Source organism: Lepidochelys kempii, chromosome 2, assembly GCF_965140265.1.
Source record: "Lepidochelys kempii isolate rLepKem1 chromosome 2, rLepKem1.hap2, whole genome shotgun sequence".
Lineage (NCBI taxonomy): Eukaryota > Metazoa > Chordata > Testudines > Cheloniidae > Lepidochelys > Lepidochelys kempii.
This window is the reverse complement of record NC_133257.1, coordinates 80,079,927-80,106,833: the sequence shown is the minus strand read 5'-3', so window position 1 is coordinate 80,106,833 and position 26,907 is coordinate 80,079,927. Positions and strand designations below refer to the sequence as shown.

The following is a 26,907-nucleotide window of genomic DNA, read 5'->3' as shown; positions in this document are numbered from 1 at the left end:
ATTTAAAGAAAATACATTTTTCTTTTTAAAAACTAATTTAAAATTACATTTGAAATTATGGCAATTATAAGCTATTAAAATCAAAAATTAAATAAAAAAATATTCAACAGAACACGTTTGCTGGCAAAATTTTCAAAGAAAGTCAAACCACTGAACTGGTAAAAGCTAAGCACCAGAAACTAGAATTTGCCGAAATGCTCAACAAGCCTGTGCCAGCAGTAGCCTCTTCTGCAGGCACAGAAAGAATATTTTCTTCATTTCAGTTTATTCAACTACTTCAGTTTAGTAATTAATTCATTTAAAGTTCAGAAAGCAGTTTAGAGCTGAGAAAGCAGGAAAGTTTGTTTTCCTTTTCTAATCTATGAATAAAAACTAGATATGAGAGGATGAGATCTACTAGTTCTAAAATCTTGAAGGACATGGTGACCAGAAACAAATCAGTTTACTTTCTTTATTTAATACATCAGTTTTAAACACAAAATATGTTTTGATAAACACTTTCCCCCTTCTGTATTCAGCAGATTTAAGGCACTTTTACTTAACTAATAAAAAATATTAAAATGCTGTTTTTGTGCATTTTGATTGAATTCCAGTTTCTACCAAATACAGCTTGGCATAAATCATGAGTAAAAAATTTAGTCATTATCTAGTAAATAAGAAATGTGTCATTCACCATCTTTTAACACAATAAAATTGTGTAAGTTAAGAATCTGAATAAAATATTAAGCTATATAATTGCTTGCATCCTCCTGGTTAGCAAAAAGATGTACCAAATTTAGTGTAAGATCTATATTTAGTTGCAAATCAATATGTGTGAATAGTTATAAACCAATGAAAATAGTTACATTTCTGAAAATAGCTATGAAGTACAAATGTAAAACAAGATTTGATTTAAATCAATCCACCCTGGGCTGCAACAGCAATTTTCTATTCATAATTATTCAACAAACTTGTTCATGCATTTTATTTACTATTTGGCTCACTACTCAAAAATTCAAGTTGCGACTGGTCACACAATATAGATTCTGTTCACTGATTTGATGAGCATAATTTATAGCCAGGTTTGTGACTGTTTGCGTGAAAGTGTGCTGGTGAAAATATGCCTTTAAAACTCACTTTCATCATCATTTTGAGCCTGTGACCTTAGCATTCACACTGGAATGCACAGTGTGTGTAAACATGGCTAAGTATAACTTGTTTTTATCATCCAATCAAATTGATATTCACAAACAGCGTTTTGCAGAATGGTTATTTTAATTAAATATTTGAAACCGTATGGTTTTATTTCATTATTAATTGGTTAGGAAATTACAACTGGTAGCGAGGACAGAATCTGGCCTGCAAAATTGTTAACTACTGACAATGATGACCCAGGATTAGAAACAGAGAACCCAGCTTGATTTCAAGTTGCGAGGTTGAGTCTGCTGGGTTAGAAAAGCTGTATTAAAAAGTAGCACATTTGATCTACAAGTCTCTTAGAAACAGTAAACATGGAACCCCAGAGTGCCATTCTTATAATTACTTTCCAGAACAGAACCAGACTTTAATATTAATAGCGAAAGACTGCAAACTCCAGTCAGATATATTTTTGTAAGAATTAACAGCTACTTCATTTTTAGATAAAATTTGCAATTTTTCAATTCCCCTCCCTCAAAAATCAAATCAAGGGAGGGGCTTCTGAACATTGATCTGATAATGTGTGGAACGGGAGCCACGAACTTAATGCCCCTAAGCAGCAACTGCAGCAGTTGTGTCTAGGAGCACTGCGCTGTGCTTGAGATCAAGGAAAACGCTCTGTTCCCTTCCGTCCTCCCTCTGCATTCTAGCTTCCTTGGAAGCTGAGCAGTAAAAATCTTTGCCGAATCTTGCTTTGCAGACACTGCCACCTCCCAGATACCTGGTAGGTTCAAGCAATGCCTGCTCTCCCCCACCTGTGATAGGGCTTAGAGGGCCCCTTCTAATATGCTGGTTTACAGCGGAAGGGGGCAAAGAAGGAACATTTATTTTACAGTCTTGTCAGCTGGGCCTCCTCTGTTAGTGAATGGTAACGGACAGCTCTTCATCCTACACACACTTTAAATATTATAAGGTATCTGCATTCTCCTTGGGAGCTGCTCTGACAACTTCTGCCCTAAGTTATTTGTAATGCAGGAGCATCTAGGCTCCAGAGCAGGATGAAAAATCATGGAGCAGGTCCCCAAGGAACCAATTCTGAAGCACTTAGAGGAGGGGAAAGTGACCAGGAACAGTCAAAAGGATATAGAGGGCCCTAGACAAATTAGAGGATTGGGCCAAAAGAAATCTGATGAGGTTCAACAAGGACAAGTGCAGAGTCCTGCACTTAGGATGGAAGAATCCCATGCACCGCTACAGACTAGGGACCGAATGGCTCAGCAGCAGTTCTGCAGAAAAGGACCTAGGGGTTATAGTGGACAAGCAGCTAGATATGAGTCAACAGTGTGCCCTTGTTGCCAAGAAGGCCAATGGCATTTTGGGCTGTATAAGTAGGGGTATTGCCAGCAGATCGAAGGACGTGATCATTCCCCTCTATTCGACATTGGTGAGGCCTCATCTGGAGTACTGTGTCCAGTTTTGGGCCCCACACTACAAGAAGGATGTGGAAAAACTGGAAAGAGTCTAGCGGAGGGCAACAAAAATGATTAGGGGACTGGAACACATGACTTATGAGGAGAGGCTGAGGGAACTGGGATTGTTTAGTCTGCAGAAGAGAAGAATGAGGGGGCATTTGATAGCTGCTTTCAACTACCTGAAATGGGGTTCCAAAGAGGATGGCTCTAGACTGTTCTCAGTGGTAGCAGATGACAGAACAAGGAGTAATGGTCTCAAGTTGCAGTGAGGGAGGTTTAAGTTGGATATTAGGAAAAACTTTTTCACTAGGAGGGTGGTGAAGCACTGGAATGCGTTACCTAGGGAGGTGGTGGAATCTCCTTCCTTAGAAGTTTTTAAGGTCAGGCTTGACAAAGCCCTGGCTGGGATGATTTAGTTGGGGATTGGTCCTGCTTTGAGCAGGGGGTTGGACTAGATGACCTCCTGAGGTCCCTTGCAACCCTGATATTCTATGAAACACCCATTGTCCAGGCCAGTGGTTTTCAACCAGGGGTCTGGGGTTCCCCGGAGGGCCATGAACAGGTTTCAGGGAGTCCACCAAGCAGGGCTGGTATTAGACTTGTTGGGTCAAAGGCAGAAAGCCAAAGCCCCACCACATGGGTTTGAAGCCCGGTGACCCAACACCCGCCATCCGAAACCTGAGCAACTTAGCTTCGGAGGGTTTCCTCTGGCTCTATATGCAAAAAAAACAAACAAAAAACAACAATAGTTGTGAGCTGTGGAGTTTTTATAGCATGTTGGGGGGGCCTCAGAAGGAAGTAGGTTGAGAACACCTAGTCTAGGCCCTCTACAAAACACACAACACATGGTCCCTGCTCCAAAAAGCTTATGATTTGTCATCAAGGCAGCGCTCCCCCAGCCACCCTAAGTCCCATAACAGAAATTGCAAATTTTACTTTAAAGTAGTAATTAAAAAATTATGTGCATGAAATTACACACACACACAAACCTAAACATTAAATATTGAAAGAGTGTAGGTAAGCCAAGAGCCATCCTTTAACAATGCTGTGAAGTTTTTGCACTTAAGGTTTTGAATAGAATAGTGTTTGAATAAACTCTCACCTATAACTCAGCTTGTCCTTCTGCTTGGTCTGACATAGAAATTATAATGCTTAAATGACATCAGTCTGCTAGCATGAAACAGGATTTTGAAGTTATGTTTATTAGAATTTCACTTCCAACGAAAGATAGGAAGATATGGTTTCCACCCCATGCTCCCTGACAATCTTGGTTTAAAAACACACAGTTGATGATCAGCAAAGATAGCAAAAAATTTATGACAAATTAACAACAGATGAATGGATTTCAAAATACGGAAGCGGTTTGAAGGTAGCTTGCAAAGCAAGTTGATAATAATATACAGATTTAGCCAAATAGCAAGGGTGAAGGGTAAAAAAAGCTATAGTACATTTAGAGGAAAATGTGCTTAAAACATATTTAATTAAAAGTTAGACTGGAATTTTCTGTATATAAGGAAAATTAACATCCCATGGGTTGAAAAGGTGACCATCAAAGAGCAATAGTTAATTCTTCTGGCTTTAAGTATCATATTCCACAGACAGCAAACTATTGCTTCTAAGGTTGAAAAAAAAAATCTACTCTAAAACTCAACTTCAAACAGAGAGTTTTATTTGCAGAGCCTAAAACCGGCACTATTATTTTTGGAAAGGAGGGATGGGACACAGAAGAGACCAATCTTTTACTCTAGTATGTACTTTAGAGGACATTTCCCCCACGAACAAGCACACAACAGAATTTTCAGTCTGTGATTCTCTCAAGAAAATCCAGACATTTGAGCAATGGAAGGTGACATTACTAAAAGGAACACCTGTCTTCTTCAAAAAACAACCCCCAGTTTGGCTGTTAAATGAAAAGCCTTGCTGATACCCCGCCTGCAGGAAAATTATAAAAAATTGATTTTCTGCTAGTGTCTTGTGCCTCAGTAGAGAATTCAGGGAAGAAGAAAAAATGGCCAGTGCCAATGAAAAACAGAACATTGGCACAGATTTCATAACATAACATAATACAATCCTGCTGATTGATGATTGGTGACTTCACTGGATTACAGGTGACAAAAAATCCTCTATACTAGACAGAAACATAGGAGGCTGAAACAGAAGCAAACACTGATTGTCTACAAGTATTTGGATCATTACATTACTTTTGGTCTAAAGTAGAACGAGCACAAAACAAGGACTGCAGAACGAAAGTATGGCATGCAAGTTTATTACTGAATATACTTTTGTTTCCACCAACACTATTAACTAAAAAAACAAAAAAATCAATCTGACTGAAAACTGTATATGTTCTATTTTATAGATAGTACCAAAGATTATTATGACAAAACAATAATGGAAAAAAGTTATTTCCTTTGTACGTCACAAGATTTGTTTTATATAGTCATCATCACTGTTTTCTCTTTCCTTTGCATCTTGCACAGAGAATGGGGAAGAGGGAAAACTGCAAGTTAGGAATGCAACTGTTTAAGCCACAAAACTGGCAGGCAGAATCCACAGGCGGGTGAGTACAATGAACTACTGCAACTCTTTTACAAACTGTCTAGATCTCAAGGTGACTGTGTCCCTTTACCAAAGGTTTTCCCTTCACAGCCTATTTTCTCCTTTTGCTTGCTCCAGCAATGAAGTAATAATCCTGTGTTTATGACACTACAGCATGCTGATGGTACTGACTGAGGCTTCATGATCAATATTAAAGATTTCTGCTGGAGAATAAAAAAAGAAGGAAGAGAAGAGCTGTGAAGGAGCAGAGCACTGATGAAAATAATTATCTCATTAAAATTAACATATTGGATGGTAAAAAATTTCTTCAAAAAAAGCATTTAGGGACAAACCATACTCAACCTTACTCAGGAGACTAGAGTTACTGGAGTCACCTGAGTGAGCACAGCATAGCCTTAAAAGATAAATGGGTGTAAGTTTCAGTATCAAATCATTTTGGGGAATGCTTACGTACAGTTGTTTTGAAGTTGGTTATTGAGGCAGTGGATTATTGGCAATGGGTTTTTATTTCTGCTCAACCATTATATTAGTTCATGTCATCTTTATTAATTTTTTTGTAGTTCTATTTTGTTAAGTGCTCAAAGACAATTTATGTAAGAGCAAATTAGAAATCAGGTCTATTTAAGTGTGTGTTCATTTCATGGCAGTTTAGTTTTACTTCCTAGTAAGTTTAAATAATATTTTGAAGGGTTTTGTTTGTGTTTGTTTGTTTGGCCATAAAAAGATACTCTCCTAGAAGCTAGCACATACCAAGGGACATTCACGGCAGAGAGAAATGCGCAGCTAGACTATTTAAGCTTGGTACAACCATATGATCCTGAGTTTTTAGTTGTTTTACAGTGGACTGCTTTCATCTCAACAATCTGCTTTTCATCTCACAGACATTTCCAGAATGACTGAATGCAAAGGGAGATTTGTCTCAATCTGCATGACAAAGATGCCATGTAAACATGAAGCAACCACAGAAATGTGCATTTTTCAATGACAAAATACACAACATAACTTTAACCAGATAGTCAGTTGTAACCCTTCACTGTGAATATTACGCTAACCCTTTCTATTTTAATCATCTCTGCCTCTCTATGTATAACTGAAGGTTTTAAGTTTGAGAGTCCTGGAGATCTCCTTGGAATAGATAGGTCTTACATTATTAGATTGACTAAAGCTTAACAGAAGAGGCATGAATGCAATAAGTATAAAGAGACAGAGCAGTGAGGGAACAGTGTATTAAAAACTAACTACCCTAGAGATGAAGTTTGTATAAAAAAGCCAGCAGAGAGCAAGCAAGCATCAGGTCCAACAAGTCAATTATGGACAGGAAAGGAGTATTAAACACCGAGATACATAGGTCCTGCCGCACCCCCTGGCTTGAAGTGGTTTCCATTATATACAGGGCTTACAATTTGGTTCAGTGGCTCTCAGCACCCCCACTATACAAATTGTTCCAGCACCCCTGCTGAGATATACAAGAAAATGTTATAGAGAAAACTCAGGGGGAGTTTTTAAAAGAATTCTCTACAGAGACATCTTGCTAAAGAATACTTTACACAAAGGCCATTTCAAACATTGTAGGATTGTTATTTAAATGTGGAAGCAAAAGAAATATCGAAAGCAAAGGTCAACACAGGGGGCTATACAATTCTCATTAGAAACTGAGATAGATTCAAGATTCAAGTGGCAAGTAGTCTTACATGCAGAATATAGTTTGTAAGCCCCAGATCGGGAGATCTGAAATGATGAGCAAGGTGAAATTATTAGGGGACACATCAGAGACAATAAAATGAAACAAGGCATTTGCTATAATCTGCCACATCACAAGCAGCACCTACAGGAGACAAATGCAAACAAAATATTTGATAAAATGAACTAGTAGAACTAACCCACATGGACAAACTGTCACATTAATTGGAAAAGAATAAATTGAGCCACACATTTGTAATCACAACAGAAGAATGCGCCATATCTTAGAGAGAGAACAAAAAAGAAGGACTTTTTCATTAGTTTTGGGCAATAAAGACAAGACTGGAGATGTAGAGGTGAGCAAGTAACTAAGTTATACCAAACAGAAGAGGAAAGTTGGGACACAATACTGGAGCAAATGTTGGGGAGAATTCAAGTGGGACGAAGCAATAACGGGAAGAGGCCCCTCCCAAAAGAAAACCGAAGCACCCTAGTTTCTAGCTGCTTGATAAATAGCTTGTTTTCCTTGAGAGGTCAAATCCCTAGTGTCACCGTTTAACACGTGATCTACCAACCTAGGACACTGACATCACACTGGCAATAACCACCTAGCTGTGCCTTTATTAAGAGCTGAGGTTCTTGATTCAGAAATGTAGATCCAAGCATGAGTGTTGAATGGGAGGGAAGCTCTGCTACTTCAGAGTCACCAATATGCTGCCAGCTGCTAATATCCTGGCCAAACTAAAATAGTGTTTCACTCCAGATGGTGAATTTACTTACCTTTAGTTACCTGAAGTAGAGAAAGTACAGCAATTCTCTTTGGCTTGTGTGACATATTAGTGCAAAGTTCACAGGTAGGGGTGTAGTAACCAAGATGGAAGAATTTCTAGTAGAGGTAGGCTGCAGAAAGTAGGCTCTGTACAATCGCTACAGGGATATTTCAAAATGCTTGTGGCCAAGTAAGGGAATATAAATTTACTAGCTCTGATGCCCATTTGTAGAAGTGAAAGGAGTAGATGGGAGGGGATGCTAAGAACTAATGATTCATGGCTGGAATACCACATATGTGGGCAGAAGGAAGCCATCTCCCACAGGCAAGCCATTAAATTCAGGGTAAGGCCACAGAGCAGCATTCCAAAACTTTAGGTGATGAAAAAAAAAAGTTTTGCTGAGTTTCTTTTGGTTCCCATTTGAGTTCCCTCTCTTGCCGCCATACATTTCAGTCAGTTTCCATGTGTGCCGTAGAGATATAGAAAATGCAATATAGGAACAAAAGCAACAGGATGTGCGACCTGAATATATACAATTACCCTCTAAACTAGGCAAGTAAGTAATCTAGGGGTACATTCTATACTCTGCTATCTATGATCAGCTCTCATGCTCTGTCCCCTTCCCCACTAATTTTTCAGGTTTCCTGCACACTGGATCTAATGAAGAGAAGAATAGAACCAAAACCATAAGGGTCCACATCGCCTATAACACCTGTTATCTTGCAAATATGCCTCATAAGTTCCTCATGTTTTAAAACACATCAAAACATTTTTTCATAAAATTGCTTAAACTGATCAATCATGCAAATACTTTCTCCAGCCACATTTTTGTAATCAAGTTCCTTTGGCTACAACAACATTTCACAGAAATTTTAACAAATACTCTGCTTGCCAAGAGAATTTTACTAAATTCAAATCCAATTCCATTGAAGTGTGTTATTTAGAATATAACTTGAGGGAGGCTTCTTATTAACTTAGTAACAACCACCATGTCCTTTTGCCCAGGATATTACCAAGTTATCAGGAAGTACCCTCCAATTATTCAAGTGGAATGCCAAATTAGCTACTTTGAGGCTAATAATTTGTGAAGGGTTTCTTTTATCAGGTTTATGAAACAGAAATTTAGATGGTCAAGTTTGTTGCCAGTGTACACAATACAAAGGATGGTAGGGAAATAAGAGTGTGTACTGTACAATTACTGAAAATCATCAAGCAACCGAGTCATTAACAAATAGCATCCATGTGCTCTGGCTAGCTGAGACTATTCTATCTGGTGTATTTTAGGATATTGAGCCACTTTTGCAATCATTGATATTATAACACTGAACTGTACTTCAGAAATCATATTAAAAAAAAACAAAACTTGGTCCAGTCCCCCTCTCATCTTAGTTTACAAAACTTGCCTTTAAAAAATATACACATGAACAATGTCTATCTTTAAATAGCTTCAACTCTTGCACACTTAACTTCTACATTGACACTGGAGAGTTAATGCTACTAAAAATGAAAGCTAAAAGAGAGTAACAGTTACCTCTGAATCAGCAAAACCACAAAAAAGTCTAAAATTCAAGAACAGTAGATAATTCAGAGTTAAAAATAATGCTTCTCACACAGCATACACAGACAACCCTGACTTTGCCCCTTTCGAGGAGGATATTAAAGAACTGGGTGTCACACTGCCTCAGGAAGAAGTTGTGCTGGACACATAAAATGACAACATTGGTAAGAGAGCCATAAAGAACTTAAGTTTCCTTGTTCCTAGTGCCATGATTCTGTTAACTGGGGCTGCCTAGCCACTCAGCTAGAAATTCCGTCTATTACTATTTAAGTAGCAGTTTCCTCTCACTAACCATTTCTTCCTCCTTTCCTCTTCTCTAAAGAGGAGCTTCTACAGATATGGCAAGAATGCACATTCCTTTCCTGTTGTAAGTTACACAAAACTGTGTCCACAGTTAAACCCATGAGGGTAAGATTTTGCAACCCCTTAGCTCTGTGCAATGGATCACAAGCTTGATTTAGCAGTTTATCCTATAGGATTACCCCATAATGGAGAAAAAAGCCACCTGCTGAATTAAGGCAGCAGCAAAGCCTCTCACTAACTAGCAAATCAAACCAACAAGAAAGGAACTTTTAAAAACCTTCCCTGGTTAATCCCCAAGCCTCTGCTCTAGAACTGGCATGCAAGCAAAGATGATATTGTTACTCAAAGAATTGTTTCTTGTAGAGCATAAATCACAACAAAAATTACATACTTCAGCAAAAACTAGCCAACCAGTTTAAAGGTCACGCATTATGCAAATTCTTATTACAAGAGGATCTGGTAGCACTGCCTTTTATTAAAGTTGCCCCATACCTCCCATTATAAGACCCTGTTTTCAGTTGCTTATAATTTTGCCACTCTTTTAACCGTTTAGGCTGAAATTTTCCACACTGGGTATCTGCCTCCAGCTGATTTTTTTTTTTTTTCAAATTTCACCCAAAAACAGTTCAGCCATTTCTGAGAAGGGGGCTAGGGAAAATATGTTGTTTTGTCCATGTTAAAAACCCTGGCAAACTTTATTTGAAATGCTGTAGTGCAGGGGTGGGCAAACTTTTTGGCCTGAGGGCCACATTGGGGTTCCAAAACTGAATGGAGAGCCAGGAGGGAAGGCTGTGCCGCCCCAAACAGCCTGGCCCTCACCCCCTATCTGCCCCCCTCACAACTCCCAACCCATAAAACACCCCTCCCCCCTACTCCTTGTCCCCTGACCTCCCCCTCCTGGGACACCCTGCCCCTAACCGCCCCTCCAGGATCCCACCCCCTCTCCAACCCCCCTTGCTCCCTGACTGCCCCAACCCTTATCCATACCCCCACCCTCTGACAGGCCCCCCAGGACCCCACCCCCTATCCAACCCCCCCTCTAAAGCCCCTTTCAGAATGTGGCCCAGCGAACATGGGCGGAGGACTCAGGAGGAGCAGGTGCAGCCAGAGAGACGCGACGGTTTCCCCTTCAAAGCACCGCTTCTCAGTGAGTGCCCCTCCAGACCGCCCCTCAGTGAGCACCTTCTCTGGAGAGCCCCTCCAGAGCCTGGAATCGAACCCAAAATTCCTGAGTCTCACCATTCCTCTACTGTTAGCAACTATCTGTGAAACCCACTGGCAAAGCAGGTCCTCGTCACTACTGAAGGTCCACACAGAGAATGACCACCTCAGCTACTCTGTTAGTTCAAGTAGTGGAGGTCTGGGCAGTGGATCTAAAGGTTCCAACCCTGCTGATGATCCATGTGGGTGTCAATATGATGCCACTGAACGCAATTTGTTTTTTTCCAGTTTGCTTTTTTAAAACCTTGGAAAATTATACCCGCCCGCCCCCAGTTAGAACATTAAGATTGTAAAATCAAACACTCAGAAGTTAGAAAATACTCAAATTAAGGATTGTTTGCGCAACCCTAAATGGGCCCTCCTGTGTGCTTGCATTATGATACAGTCTTGAGTTTTGTGATTGCATACTATTTTTCCCACAGGACCCTGGCCTCCTTCAGTGCACAGCATGGACGCATTCTGGGGATGAATCAGGGGTGTGTAGCGAAGAAGGCGGTTGTCTGTAGGACCCCTGATAGAACTCACTGGCCCTCAAAGGAGTCTAAGGAGTCAGTGGATACTGCCCAGAACCCTGCACCGATGAATAACTTCACAAAGGATCAGAAATAGGCCCCACAATTGCAGAGCACTGCTCCCTAACCCCAGTCCAGCTTTCTCCTCCTGGAGCGATGGACAGTCATCCTAGCCTGCACCAGGAGGCTGACAAGGTGTCTCACAACTTTGGGGGACCATGGGTGGGGTGTGCATAAATGAGATGCAGGGAGAAATGTAGCCAGAACCTCAGTAAGCTGAAACGGGATGCAATCTGATGCACCCTACACAGAGGGGTAACAGGGTCTCCCTTTTGCTGAAGAAAGGGCAGGTGCTGCATTAATGAATCGCACTAGGTACACACCTGTGCTCACAGCGCCGTAGAGGAGCTGTCAACTAATATCCACGGCAGGTCATTGAACTGGAGTAGAGTACAGACTGGCCCACCAGGGTCCCTCCTCAGGTGGCAGCAGGTCCCATCAAGTGGTGGGCCATGAGGCCAGGGAAGCAGGTGATGTGAAGCACAAGTGCGCACAGATGTTTTCTGGGTGCGGTTCTGAGGCAAACCAGCTGGATATTTTTCAGCCAACTTGGGGGCATGTCAAGTGCGGCTGGGGAGGCTCGCAGGGCAGGGGCCCAATTATGATTTCAGGAAGGTCGGGGTAAAGGGTAGATGGGGAGCACCCTCCCACAGCACCCACTTGAAGAGAGAGAGAAAAAAGTAGTGAGAGGCAAGGCTGCTCTCACCTTCTCGAGCACACGACAGGGGACAGTGGGACATACAGGGTGGGCACCCCCATGCCTGGCTGAGCACTGGTGGGCAGGGGGAGGAGGGTCCACTCCACTCAGTCCCTCTGATTGTAGTCTGGGAGGCCTCAGATTCTGCTGGCACCAACCAGGACGACCCTGCGGTGCACCATAGGGGACTCTGCCACCTGTGTTGGAGTGAGGCAGGGCACTTCAGGAAGAGAAAGGAGGGTCTCCTTGTTAAGGCAGTTGAATGCTGCACTGGAGAACTGGATTTTATCCCTGCCTGTGGGGCAGCATTCATTTGTGATGCTGAGCATGTCACTTAAACTAAACTTTTCACATGTGCTCACTGATCATGTGTTTTCCATTTTTGGGTGTCCAACTTGAGACCCAGGGCCCTGATTTGCAGAAGTGCTGAGCATTCCCAGCTGCAATTGACAGTAGCAGGAGTAGTGCTTTGAATATCTGAAGTCCTACATAATATTACTTAGGCTGAGCAATCACATTCTCACCTCATAGTGGGCACCCAAAAATAATGGACATGTTTTGGCCTTAACTGCTCTCTGTATCAGTTCCCCTTCTGTAAAACAGAGTTTTACTCTCATCTCACAGAGATGCTGCGAAGACAAATTAATTAATTGTTAGTGAAGCACTTGGCTATTCTACTGCTGAGCACACGAGGAAATTAATAATTCTGTCTTCAGAACAGGGGTTTGAATAGTGTGCAGTAAATCAGGCCTTGGGCCACATAATGAACAATGAGAGAAAAACAAATATTGAATAGCTGCTTATTAATTGATCACCATCCATTCTATGCACCAAATGAAGCAGAGGTACTGTTGAAAAAATAGTATGCAATCACAGACCATCATAATGCACATACATAAGGGCACCAAAATAAGGTTGGGAAGGCAGCCTTAATTCTGGCATTTCCTAACGTTTTAGTGCTTCATTTTGAAACCATAATGATGTTTTGATAACTTGTATGTATAATTTTATTGAACAGAAGCTGTAATGTAGTGTATATATTTTATTATATTCTTTACTCTTTCCCACACTCTTATAGTGTTACTTAACTTCTCAGGGCCATAGTCCACCAACCCTTACTCATGGTGAACAGTAGCTTACTCTACTGGAGCGTAAACTCTTTGGGGACAGGAACTACTTAGATGTAGCAGTATCTAAGAAGCTGGGGGTGGGGGAGAAGAATATTACCTATACACAAGTAAGCAATAGAAGTTGAAGAGTCTGTCTACACGGTGTGTGTACTGCTATAACTATATCAGTTTGTACCCATTACAATGAAATTTACATGCTCCCTAGCAAGGCCACAACTATGCTGGTATGAAGTTGCTTAGATCTGACTAACTTATGCCTGTACGCAGGTTAGTTCTGATCGTATTGGTCCCAAGATATTAGAGAGATAAGGTGGGTGAGGCAATATCTTCTACTGGACCAACTTCTGTTAGAGATTTTCGAGCCACACAGAGCTCCTTCTCAAGTCTGGGAAAGGTACTCTCAGCATCATGTGGTTATGGTGCTGTAAGGCTGGGAGTAAAACCTCTGTATGGCTCGAAAACTTCTCTTTCTCACCAGCAGAAGTTGGTCCAATAGAAGAGATTACCTCACGCACCTTATCTAACTTATTCCTGTAAATTTACAAAAATATGCTATACTGATAAAGTACAACCTCTAGTGTGAAGGCAGTTAACTTTCTCAGTTAAAAAAAAAAAGTCACACCTCTAACCAAAATATTTAAGTCAATACAAAACCTGTGAAGACAAGGCCAAAAAGTTTCCAGACACAGGAAATTTCACATCAGAACAAGTTATAGAGCAGTTACAAGCACTAAGTAGCAACTAATGCATGCGGTAGAAGTGTTGGTCACACCTGCATCCTGCTTATAGGGGAGGTGAGAAATACAATTCTAAAAAGCATATAGGTAAATGTTTCAGCTGACAAACACATACACAAAGCATTAGTTTTATTGTTTATTAGGTTAGTTGCTGTCATGTGTGTATACTCCCTACAGCAGTACCTTTCCCTATTGAACTAAGAAGGTATTTGTGCAGGGGAAGGTGAAGATGGAAGAAAGTTATTTAAAATAGGAAAGAAAAGAAAATACAAATTATGAAAGCAGTAACATGATTCATAGACCAGTTACTGGACAATAGTGAGTGGCCAGGTGAGCTGATATCATTAAGGACTTGTATGCAGGGAGAGTTATTCAAGAAAACTGTTCCACATTTACTCTAGAATCAGAGCATACATAGATGGCATTAGAATACTTTATTCCTGTCATAAATATAAAGGGAAGGGTAAAACCCTTTGAAATCCCTCCTGGCCAGGGGAAAGCTCCTCTCACCTGTAAAGGGTTAAGAAGCTAAAGGTAACCTCGCTGGCACCTGACCAAAATGACCAATGAGGAGACAAGATACTTTCAAAAGCTGGGAGGAGGGAGAGAAACAAAGGGTCTCTGTCTGTCTATATGCTCGTCTTTATCGGGGATAGACCAGGAATGGAGTCTTAGAACTTTTAGTAAGTAATCTAGCTAGGTATGTGTTAGATTATGATTTCTTTAAATGGCTGAGAAAAGAATTGTGCTGAATAGAATAACTATTTCTGTCTGTGTATCTTTTTTGTAACTTAAGGTTTTGCCTAGAGGGGTTCTCTATGTTTTTGAATCTAATTACCCTGTAAGATATCTACCATCCTGATTTTACAGGGGGGATTTCTTTATTTCTATTTACTTCTATTTTTTATTAAAAGTCTTCTTGTAAAAAACTGAATGCTTTTTCATTGTTCTCAGATCCAAGGGTTTGGGTCTGTGGTCACCTATGCAAATTGGTGAGGCTTTTTATCCAACATTTCCCAGGAAAGGGGGGGTGCAAGTGTTGGGAGGATTGTTCATTGTTCTTAAGATCCAAGGGTCTGGGTCTGTAGTCACCTAGGCAAATTGGTGAGGCTTTTTACCAAACCTTGTCCAGGAAGTGGGGTGCAAGGTTTTGGGAAGTATTTTGGGGGGAAGGACGCGTCCAAACAGCTCTTCCCCAGTAACCAGTATTAGTTTGGTGGTGGTAGCGGCCAGTCCAAGGACAACGGGTGGAATATTTTGTACCTTGGGGAAGTTTTGACCTAAGCTGGTAAAGATAAGCTTAGGAGGTTTTTCATGCAGGTCCCCACATCTGTACCCTAGAGTTCAGAGTGGGGGAGGAACCTTGACATGGTGGCATAGTGGTGGAATTAACCTGAAATCATTTTGAGATCCAGTTGAGATTTTTTGAACTAGAAATACAGATTTTAAGAAGGAATTTTTTTTTTCCTGTGGAAAGGAAGTCCAGAAAGCAGCTTTGAAACTGAAAGCAGTTTGTTTTTCTCTGCTTTGTGGCCAAGCAGAGACAAAAGGGGATTATCTTGTGAATTGCAAGTTTTCTTTGCCTGGAGGCAGGGTACTTACCTCCTGCAGGGAAATTCACAGTCTTCCAACCCAGAGGTTTTTTTTTCTTTTCTTCCTAAAAGTAAATAGGGGGTGTGTGTTCTACCCATTTGCTTTTTCTTTGGGCTGGGTAAGCAGGTTTCCAAGTAGTTGGAGGTTTTTTGCTTTAATTTGGGCCCAGAGCAGAGACGAGGGAATTGTCTTTTTCTGTAGGCTGACAATCACTATCAGAGAATAGGTATTCTATTCCAGCACAGCAAAATTTTACAGCCAAGTTTTGTTTGTTTATTTCTAAACCTCGGGTGTAAAGTTAGTTAAAAACAGAGAGGTTAGAATGACCAAATCCTCAGCTTGACTACAGCTGGAATTAGCCAAATTTCAGGCTGAGGAAAAACAAGGGGAACATGAAAGACAGATAGAACTCATGCGGCTGGAGAAAGAGGTACAGGAGGCTGCCCACAAGAGGGAAATGGAGGCAAGGAAGCATGTGGAGGAGGAGAAGGAAAAAGAGAGGAAGCATGTGGAGGAGGTGGAGAGGATAAAGGCCCAGCAGAATATACCAACAAACCCTAGCAATCCTTCTCCAGGTACCACTTCCCATCCCAGAAAGTTCCCCACCTACAAGGCAGGTGATGATACTGAGGCCTTCTTAGAAAACTTCGAAAGGGCCTGCCTTGGGTACAACATCTCTATTGACCAATACATGGTAGAGCTGAGGCCGCAGCTCAGTGGACCCTTAGCTGAGGTGGCAGCTGAAATGCCTAAAGAACACATGAACAAGTATGAACTGTTTAAATCCAAGGCGAGAGTCAGAATGGGGATAACACCCGAGCAGTCTCGTCGGAGGTTCCGAGCCCTAAGGTGGAAACCAGACATGTCATTTACCCGACATGCCTACCACATTGTGAAACATTGGGATGCCTGGATATCAGGAGCAAGTGTTGAATCTCCAGTAAATTTGCCCTTCCTAATGCAAATGGAACAATTCTTAGAGGGTGTTCCTGAGGAAATAGAAAGACACATCCTAGACGGGAAGCCCAAAACTGTAATCGAGGCAGGAGAGATTGGAGCCAGATGGGTGGAGGTGGCAGAGAAGAAGAAAACTGGTCGCAGTTGGAGCGGAGACCAGAAGGGACCACCCCAGACCACACCCTATTACCGGGGGCCGCCCAAAGCCCCACCTACCTCCCAAAGAACCCTCCAGACCCCTTATTGTCCCACCACCCCGTTCTCCAGCAACCCTCCTCGCCCCAGTGACCCGTCAGCTGGACGATGTTTTAAATGTAATGAGCTGGAGCATGTAAAGGCCAACTGCCCCAAGAACCCCAACAGATTACAGTTCATTGCACCGGAATCACACCAGAGGTCCACAGGCCCAGATACCTCCCAGATACCCTTGGAGCGGAGGGAAACTGTGAGTGTGGGTGGGAAGAAGGTCACCACGTGGAGGGACACCGGAGCACAAGTGTCAGCTATCCATGCTTCCTTAGTGGACCCCAATTTAATCAACCCAGAGATCCAAGTGACGATTCAACCCTTCAAGTCCAACTCTTTCGATTTGCCTACAGCCAAGTTGCCTGTCCAGTACAAGGGCTGGTCAGGAATGTGGACTTTTGCAGTCTATGATGATTATCCCATCCCCATGCTGTTGGGGGAAGATTTGGCCAAGCATGTGAAGCAGGCCAAGAGGGTGGGAACGGTCACCCGCAGCCAGGCTAAACAAGCCGTGAGGCCTAGCTCTGTTCCGGAAACTTCTATCAGGACCCGGTCAGAGGTGATGGACCTGGACCCCAGGCCAATGTCTGCAACAGCAGTAGTGGATCCAGTCCCAGAGACCCAGACGGAACCAGTCCCAGAACCGGAACCAGCCGAACAACCAACACCAGACCCCGTGTCAGCACTGAATCCAGTACTTGCAACCTCAACACCAGAGGGCCCCACCGAACCTGAACTGGCAGCAGCCGATAACCCTACACAAGAGGCTCAGCCGGAGCCTGAATCCCAACATAGTGCACCAGCGGAGAGCGGTTCACAGTCAACAGAAACAGCTCCTCCTATATCGCTTCCAGAGGGACCAAGCCTATGTCCCCAATCCAATGAGGGACTGATGTCTCCAGCATCAAGGGAACAGTTCCAGACCGAACAGGAAGCAGATGAAAGCCTCCAGAGAGCTTGGACGGCGGCACGGAGCAACCCACCGCCTCTCAGCTCTTCTAATCGATCCAGGTTTGTTGTAGAAAGAGGACTTTTATACAAGGAAACTCTTTCTGGTGGACACCAGGAAGACTGGCATCCTCAGAGACAGTTGGTAGTTCCAACTAAATACCGGGCCAAACTCTTGAGCTTAGCCCATGATCACCCTAGTGGCCATGCTGGGGTGAACAGGACCAAAGACCGTTTGGGGGGGTCATTCCACTGGGAGGGAATGGGCAAGGATGTTTCTACCTATGTCCAGTCTTGTGAGGTGTGCCAAAGAGTGGGAAAACCCCAAGACCAGGTCAAAGCCCCTCTCCAGCCACTCCCCATCATTGAAGTTCCATTTCAGCGAGTAGCTGTGGATATTCTGGGTCCTTTTCCGAAAAAGACACCCAGAGGAAAGCAGTGCATACTGACTTTCATGGATTTTGCTACCCGATGGCCGGAAGCAGTAGCTCTAAGCAACACCAGGGCTAAAAGTGTGTGCCAGGCACTAGCAGACATTTTTGCCAGGGTAGGTTGGCCCTCCGACATCCTCACAGATGCAGGGACTAATTTCCTGGCAGGAACTATGAAAAACCTTTGGGAAGCTCATGGGGTAAATCACTTGGTTGCCACTCCTTACCACCATCAAACAAATGGTATGGTGGAGAAGTTTAATGGAACTTTGGGGGCCATGATACGTAAATTCGTAAATGAACACTCCAATGATTGGGACCTAGTGTTGCAGCAGTTGCTCTTTGCCTACAGAGCTGTACCACATCCCAGTTTAGGGTTTTCCCCATTTGAACTTGTATATGGCCGTGAGGTTAAGGGGCCATTGCAGTTGGTGAAGCAGCAATGGGAGGGATTTACACCTTCTCCAGGAACTAACATTATGGACTTTGTAACCAACCTACAAAACACCCTCCGAACCTCTTTAGCCCTTGCTAAAGAAAACTTACAGGATGCTCAAAAAGAGCAAAAAGCCTGGTATGATAAACATGCCAGAGAGCGTTCCTTCAAAGTAGGGGACCAGGTCATGGTCTTAAAGGTGCACCAGGCCCATAAAATGGAAGCATCGTGGGAAGGGCCATTCATGGTCCAGGAGTGCCTGGGAGCTGTTAATTATCTCATAGCATTCCCCACCTCCAACCGAAAGCCTAAGGTGTACCATATTAATTCTCTAAAGCCCTTTTATTCCAGAGAATTAAAGGTTTGTCAGTTTACAGCCCACGGAGGAGACGACGCTGAGTGGCCTGAAGGTGTTTACTACGAAGGGAAATGTGCTGGTGGTGTGGAAGAGGTGAACCTCTCCATGACCCTTGGGCGTATGCAGCGACAGCAGATCCAGGAGCTGTGCACTAGCTATGCGCCAACGTTCTCAGCCACCCCAGGACTGACTGAACGGGCATACCACTCCATTGACACAGGTAATGCTCACCCAATTAGGGTTCAACCTTACCGGGTGTCTCCTCAAGCTAAAACTGCTATAGAACGGGAGATCCAGGATATGTTACAGATGGGTGTAATCCGCCCCTCTGAAAGTGCATGGGCATCTCCAGTGGTTCTAGTTCCCAAACCAGATGGGGAAATACGTTTTTGCGTGGACTACCGTAAGCTAAATGCTATAACTCGCCCAGAAAACTATCCCATGCCACGCACAGATGAACTATTAGAGAAACTGGGACGGGCCCAGTTCATCTCTACCTTGGACTTAACCAAGGGGTACTGGCAGGTACCGCTAGATGAATCTGCCAAGGAAAGGTCAGCCTTCATCACGCATCTCGGGCTGTATGAATTTAATGTACTCCCTTTCGGGCTGCGAAATGCACCCGCCACTTTCCAAAGACTTGTAGATGGTCTCCTAGCGGGATTAGGAGAATATGCAGTCGCCTACCTTGACGATGTGGCCATATTTTCGGATTCCTGGGCAGACCACCTGGAACATCTACAAAAAGTCCTTGAGCGCATAAGGGAGGCAGGACTAACTGTTAAGGCTAAGAAGTGTCAAATAGGCCTAAACAGAGTGACTTACCTTGGACACCAGGTGGGTCAAGGAACTATCAGCCCCCTACAGGCCAAAGTGGATGCTATCCAAAAGTGGCCTGTCCCAAAGTCAAAGAAACAGGTTCAATCCTTCTTAGGCTTGGCCGGTTATTACAGACGATTTGTACCGCACTACAGCCAAATCGCTGCCCCACTGACAGACCTAACCAAAAAGAAACAGCCAAATGCTGTACAGTGGACCGAAAAGTGTCAGAAGGTCTTTAACAAGCTTAAAGCGACACTCATGTCTGACCCTGTACTAAGGGCCCCAGACTTTGACAAACCGTTCCTAGTAACCACAGATGCGTCCGAGCGTGGTGTGGGAGCAGTTTTAATGCAGAAAGGACCTGATCAAGAATTCCACCCTGTAGTGTTTCTCAGCAAAAAACTGTCTGAGAGGGAAAGCAACTGGTCAGTCACTGAAAAAGAATGTTACGCCATTGTCTACGCTCTGGAAAAGCTACGCCCATATTGTCTACGCTCTGGAAAAGCTACGCTCTGGAAAAGCTACGCCCATGGGGACGGCGTTTCCACATGCAAACCGACCATGCTGCACTGAAGTGGCTTCACACCGTCAAGGAAACTAACAAAAAACTTCTTCGGTGGAGTTTAGCTCTCCAAGATTTTGATTTCGACATCCAACACATCTCAGGAGCTTCTAACAAAGTGGCTGATGCACTCTCCCGTGAAAGTTTCCCAGAATCAACTAGTTAAAATCGTCCTTGAGATGTGGAAAATATTGTTAGTCTTTATGTACTTGGTAGTATATTTAGAGATGCATGTGTCTTATTAACTCTGTTTTTCCTAGAGCTCCAGGAAGAAATCCCAGCCAGTGTTTCACCCTAGCTGAGATTTGGGGGGGCGTGTCATAAATATAAAGGGAAGGGTAAAACCCTTTGAAATCCCTCCTGGCCAGGGGAAAGCTCCTCTCACCTGTAAAGGGTTAAGAAGCTAAAGGTAACCTCGCTGGCACCTGACCAAAATGACCAATGAGGAGACAAGATACTTTCAAAAGCTGGGAGGAGGGAGAGAAACAAAGGGTCTCTGTCTGTCTGTATGCTGGGTCTTTGCCGGGGATAGACCAGGAATGGAGTCTTAGAACTTTTAGTAAGTAATCTAGCTAGGTATGTGTTAGATTATGATTTCTTTAAATGGCTGAGAAAAGAATTGTGCTGAATAGAATAACTATTTCTGTCTGTGTATCTTTTTTGTAACTTAAGGTTTTGCCTAGAGGGGTTCTCTATGTTTTTGAATCTAATTACCCTGTAAGATATCTACCATCCTGATTTTACAGGGGGGATTTCTTTATTTCTATTTACTTCTATTTTTTATTAAAAGTCTTCTTGTAAAAAACTGAATGCTTTTTCATTGTTCTCAGATCCAAGGGTTTGGGTCTGTGGTCACCTATGCAAATTGGTGAGGCTTTTTATCCAACATTTCCCAGGAAAGGGGGGGTGCAAGTGTTGGGAGGATTGTTCATTGTTCTTAAGATCCAAGGGTCTGGGTCTGTAGTCACCTAGGCAAATTGGTGAGGCTTTTTACCAAACCTTGTCCAGGAAGTGGGGTGCAAGGTTTTGGGAAGTATTTTGGGGGGAAGGACGCGTCCAAACAGCTCTTCCCCAGTAACCAGTATTAGTTTGGTGGTGGTAGCGGCCAGTCCAAGGACAACGGGTGGAATATTTTGTACCTTGGGGAAGTTTTGACCTAAGCTGGTAAAGATAAGCTTAGGAGGTTTTTCATGCAGGTCCCCACATCTGTACCCTAGAGTTCAGAGTGGGGGAGGAACCTTGACAATTCCAAATCAACTTTATCCACTTTGAAGCAGATTAACTCAGAATCAGGCACTCTGATTCCAGAATAAGGGTATCTACATAGTTAATCCAGAATAGTTAATCCTTTTAAAATTTACTCTCTATCTTATTCCAGATTAACGTTAATGTGCAGACAAGCCCTAAATCTACTGGTCACTAGCTTTCCAGAAAATACCACATATCAAGTCACTGATTATTACTCAAAAACATGTTTAAAATGTAGGTGGCTCACATGACTTTCAGTAGCTGGAAAATAAGTGTAGTGAAGTATGCATATTAACTACAAAACAGCATTGTATTTTGATGGACATCAGCATCTGGAAAAAAGAGAATGGATTTATGTGATAGAAAATGATGTGAATTTAAATATAAAACATAACACAAGCTAGTGGCATTACTAGCTAAGAATCAATAACATCCCTAAATCTACGCATCCTCTTGCCCTCAAGCTTAAGAACTGATTTTTTTATGCTCTTTCCTAAATCAGCTTTAGCAGAGGCAATTATATAAAAGATTACCAATATGAAGTAATATGAGACAAGCCCATTATATTAGTCCCATATTTTCTTAATGTGTGCACTCATTTTTGTGTATGACATACACACATTTAAACTGGGGATGTGCAAGTATGATCATACAGGATAAAAGTTACAGGACAACTGTAATCTAGCAACTAAAAAGGATTAATGAGTTCTAAAATGTGAACACATGGGCCAGGTATTCAATTAAGCAGATACTCCATAGGCCTCAATATAGCTAGGTGAATTACACCCACCAAGGATATTGTCCTATGTCTGCTGTTTTCTTATTGGCTGGAAACCTGGCATGACTGAAAGGCCATCACAACCATCTGTGGATGCTAATTTACTAGAGTTGCTTGAGCGCTTTAAGCAGACTGAAGAATACTGGTTATGGAGCAATCAGATTGCTGTTTTAACCTATATTATTCCTTGGAAACAGTTATTATTTGTGAAGAGTTAGAGGGGCATTCCAGGTTCTTCCAAATTTTCAGATTAAGAAAACAACTGATTTAACTAGACTTGTATCAAACACAAGAGATTGTCTAAGGTCTTGTAGACACTGCGGGTTTGCCCTGATCTAAGCTATTGGTGGCTGGATACTGGTGTAGCTGCAACCCCTCATATATAGACAAAATAAGATGCCATTTGCACTGGCATAGTTTATCCCAGTTTCAGTCAGGGGTAATCTGCACTGGTGCAAATCACCCTTTTACCATGTCTACACTAGGAGTTTATTCTGGTGCACTAATGGCTGGTCACTGATAGTTGGAATATGCAGCAAAACCTGAGCACAGATAAGGCATGAGAACAATAAAAATGGTTAAAAAAGTAAGTAGAAAACTTACTCAAAAGCTACAATCTCCTACTAACAGGCAGAAAAAAACCAAACAACAACAAAAAAACCAACCTCTGCACCAAAATCAATGGGAAAAGGTCAGGATTTTGAAGGCTGAATTAGAACAACTAGGTACATTTCAAGAGTTTTCAGGTAAGTCAGGTTTGATCTAAAAAAACCTTTGGTATTTTTACCACTAGATGGTGTCCAGCATTTTCAGAAGATGATAGGATAACCTTGCTCCAGATTTTTTGAGAAATGGTGTTTCCCAGTCTCTGTTCTCCTCTTCTACTTCTTCAGTCTACTCTTCTCAGGTGAGTTTCCCAGCCCATCCTTCCTCCTTCCAGCCCTGAAACCTGAACTCTGAATTAAACTCCACATAGATTTGTCTCCACTAGAGAAGTAGTAACAAGAAACACTCATTCCCTATCTCTCTCCGTTCCCCACTCCCTACCACACTGTTCAATGGGGCAGACAGGCAGGGAGCAGTTTACAGTGGCTGATGATAGTAGTAATTTTTTAACAGAAAATCACTGCACAGAATCAGAGGATTAGAAGGGACCGCAAGGATCATCTAGTCTAAACCCCTGCCAAGATGCAGGATTTGTTGAGTCTAAACCATCCAAGACAGATGGCTCTCCAGCCTCCTTTTGAAAACCTCCAATGAAGAAGCTTCCACAACCTCCCTAGGCAGTCTGTTCCATTGTCCTACTGTTCTTACAGTTAAGAAGTTTTTCCTGAGATTTACTCTAAATCTGCTATGCTGTAGTTTGAACCCATTGCCTCTTGTTCTCTTTTGCCATAGAGGGCAAGACAACTTTTCTCTGTCTTTTTTATGGCAACATTTCAAGTATCTGAAGCCCACTATCATATACCCCTTAATCTCCTCTTTGCCAAACTAACCATACTCAGTTCCTTCAGCCTTTCCTTGTATGGCTCGCATTCCATCTCTTTGATCATCTTAAGTCTTTTGCCTCTGTATCCTTTCTATACATTGATGACCAAATTTGGACAGCTGAGTAGAGTGGTACTATCACCTCCCATAACTTGCACGCTATGCAACCTAAAATTGTATTTTGCTTTTTTTTGCAACAGCATTGCATTGCTGACATGTTGAGGTCGTGATCCACCATAACTCCCAGATTCTTCTCAGCAGTGCTGCTGCCAACCCAGTTTGCCACCATTCTGTATTTTTATATTTGTTTTTTTTTAAGTGTAGCACCTTACATTTGTCTTCGCTGAAGTTCATTTTGTTGTCTATAGCCCAGTTCTCCAATTTATCAAGATCCCTCTGAATTTTAGTTCTGTCCTCCAAAGTATGAGTGGGAAGGACGTAAAAATTAAAAAGTCTGCAGCCACAGTGACAGCCCATGCAGAACGTAGCCTGTGTTAACACAATGCTTAAAGGCACTACCAAAAACCTCCAGGGCTAGACAGTACATAAAGGCAACATGTGATACAACCTTTTCACGAGTGTAGTGTATCAGCTGATGGATTGCAGATCCTAGTTTGCTACACTCTTGGGGAGTTACGGAAGCCTGACTTTTCCCACTCAGGAGGTTTGTTAGATTTCTGGGTAAGACAAGCCTCTCCCGAACTCACAAACCCACTCCAGTAATTTATCAGCTGAACCACCTGATGGTTTCCACACCAAGGCCTGGAATAACTGCTCTCTCTTCTAGACTGGGATTTCCAACAGAACCTCATCATCTAAGGGCACAGCGGTCTGGAATAAGTTTGAAATAATCACACAGCTGGTGCTGCCCAACCTTAAAAAGTCTCCCCCATTAATGCGATCAAACAGCACCATCTTGCCTTCAATCACTCTTCGGCATGTTCCCCTACCATTCTGCACTTCAGTGAGTAGCTTAAAATGGTCTCCTGCCAGGTTGATGGAAATCAAAATGATCCTTCATCACCCACGGCTGTAGAGGGTAACCCAGGTCAACTGAAATGGGCACAGAAACCGCAGCGAGGATTACCGCTAAGAGAGAATAAAGTACCAGCTTGCCTACAATGATTGGACCTCCTGAATACTCAGGCATTGTACACTCTACATAGGTGCCCACGAATCTGCCACAGTTATCTACAAAGGCCTGCATAATGACAGCAGTAATTATGTCTGTCTATGATAGTAATATTATTACAGTTATAGACAGACATAATACTAAGTAATTATTATCCTTTCCTGTTCATGTACTTATTTGCTGCAAACAGTGGACATAGGTTGGGTACATACATGCCATCAACAGCACCTGCCCAGCTCGGGAACCCCTTCTGCTCAAAACCTGCAATTATTTCATAGTTTAACTATCCTGAGTTGAAGTTGTAGCAGTAAGTGCACTGCAAAACACCCAGACTGAGCCAACCATGGAATTGCCAACCACAAGCTGTTTACCCACAGATCTGTAACCATTTGGGCTTGCCAGGTTCCACAGGGCAACAGCAACATGGTTCTAGATGGTTATTGCCTCTTAGCTGCTTGTTCTAGTGCTGAAGGATGAGGGTGAGCTTCTCAAGCAGGTCCAGGAATGTTGTTTTCCCTCACATGAAAGTTCTGGGCTCAATGACTGTTATCCCACATTTGTGTCAGGATGTACTCCTACCACTCTGCGTTTGTCATCCTAGTCCAGAAGTAGTGGTCTGCATAGGGGTGGGAGGTCTGCCATGAAATACAGCATCAGCTCAGTACATGCCTCCCTATCTGCATGATGTTGACCTTTTCTCCTTCTCCTTGTAACAGCAATCTCTCTGCTGTCTTCTCAGGGCAAAAAGCTGCCTCTTGAACACCTGCCACTATCACTTGACAGGAGCACCTCCAGAGACATGCTATAGAAACAACTGCCTCCATAAAAACCAGAAACTGTCAGTCCTGGTTAGGATGAGCGGGAGATAACAGCACACCAGCTTGGGTCCTGCCAAGAAAACAATTTTTTGAACCTAGACCATTTCCACTCACAATCCCCAAACAAGACAGAGAAGTTGTTGCACAATACCCTGTGAAAGTGAGAACAGACTGATAGTAAGTTACAGTGCTAGGAACCACAGGATATGCACCGAGAAGTCTTTGCCTCTCTCACAATTGACCACAGTGCCAATGTGGACTTCACTGCTGTTCTACAGTGCGGTAATTTTATATCAGTTTAGTCATCTTGCTTTAGCCTAACCTGTGATTACCCAATTCAAGATTACACTTTGAAGACAAAAGTCGCACACTTGGTTCCTGCATCCTGATCTTTTTTTAAACTCTACCCAGTCTCTGTGGGAGTGGTTTGGCCTGGTATAAGAGTACCAAGAAAGTGAAAAAAATCAGCCACAAGTTTCATAAAATGGCTTGAATGGAGGGAGCGTACCTACATAAATTACCTTTCTTCCTGCCTCTTCATGGATTAAAGAGGCAAATCCATTCCCTTTCTTTCTCGTTAGTTTTCAAACGTGTTTCTATTGAGAGTCATTTCTTAGGAGACTCTCTTGTGGACCATCCATCCTCATAATACTGTCCCTATATCTTTCCCTGTCCCTATGACAGTGTTTCATTAATACAGACTAATAATATTAGGACTATAATAAGACAAGATGAAAATAAATATCCACTGATGTGGTCGTGAATGTGCCTCCATTTCACATCCGCGCTGTTTATATCACCACCCTAATGGTATTGATTTTGTGTTTCTCAGCACTAGATTTCCCTTGCTTGCCTATAGTCCCCACTGATCCTTTCTCTCTAGGTCTCATGCCAGTTTTGTTTTGGCCTGAATTTCTTCACTCTCTCTCCAATTTTGGTGTCATACAGTTTGACTGTTGCATTTACTTGGAGGAAATATCTTTCTTTGTTGGCTGTTAACGAGCCAATCAGGTGCTCTATTTCTGTCTTCCACATTCTGAGTTTAATTTTTTAAGTAAAATAAAAAACCTCACTAGAAACCCTTAAAAAAGGTTCTGGATTGAGCTTACCCAACAGAAGAACCACTGCTTGAAGACAGACCTAATACAACAGGAGTTCTGAGGACCACTAGCAGGCTTTTGAACATAACATGAAAACAACTGCCTATTTCACTTCCACAAAACAGAAATGCATTGTAAGCACTGGATTTTTCTGTGGTACCAAAAATCAGTCAGT

The 26,907-nt window shown here is 42.5% G+C and overlaps 2 protein-coding genes across 8 annotated transcripts in view; one reads left to right on the top strand and one right to left on the bottom strand.

Annotated features, from left to right (window-relative positions):
- The window catches only part of TAF4B (TATA-box binding protein associated factor 4b), a 176,607-nt gene extending 171,220 nt beyond the window's left edge, over nucleotides 1-5,387 (top strand). The window contains exons 16-17 of one of the 2 annotated variants that reach the window (XR_012157235.1): nucleotides 5,069-5,148; nucleotides 5,301-5,387. The gene's annotated coding sequence lies outside the window, so the exon portion shown is untranslated. Of the gene's footprint in view, nucleotides 1-5,068; nucleotides 5,149-5,264 lie in introns of both variants that reach the window. The other variant, XR_012157234.1, reaches the window with a different exon arrangement.
- The window catches only part of KCTD1 (potassium channel tetramerization domain containing 1), a 145,993-nt gene that overhangs the window by 12,405 nt on the left and 106,681 nt on the right, over nucleotides 1-26,907 (bottom strand). The window lies entirely within an intron of this gene.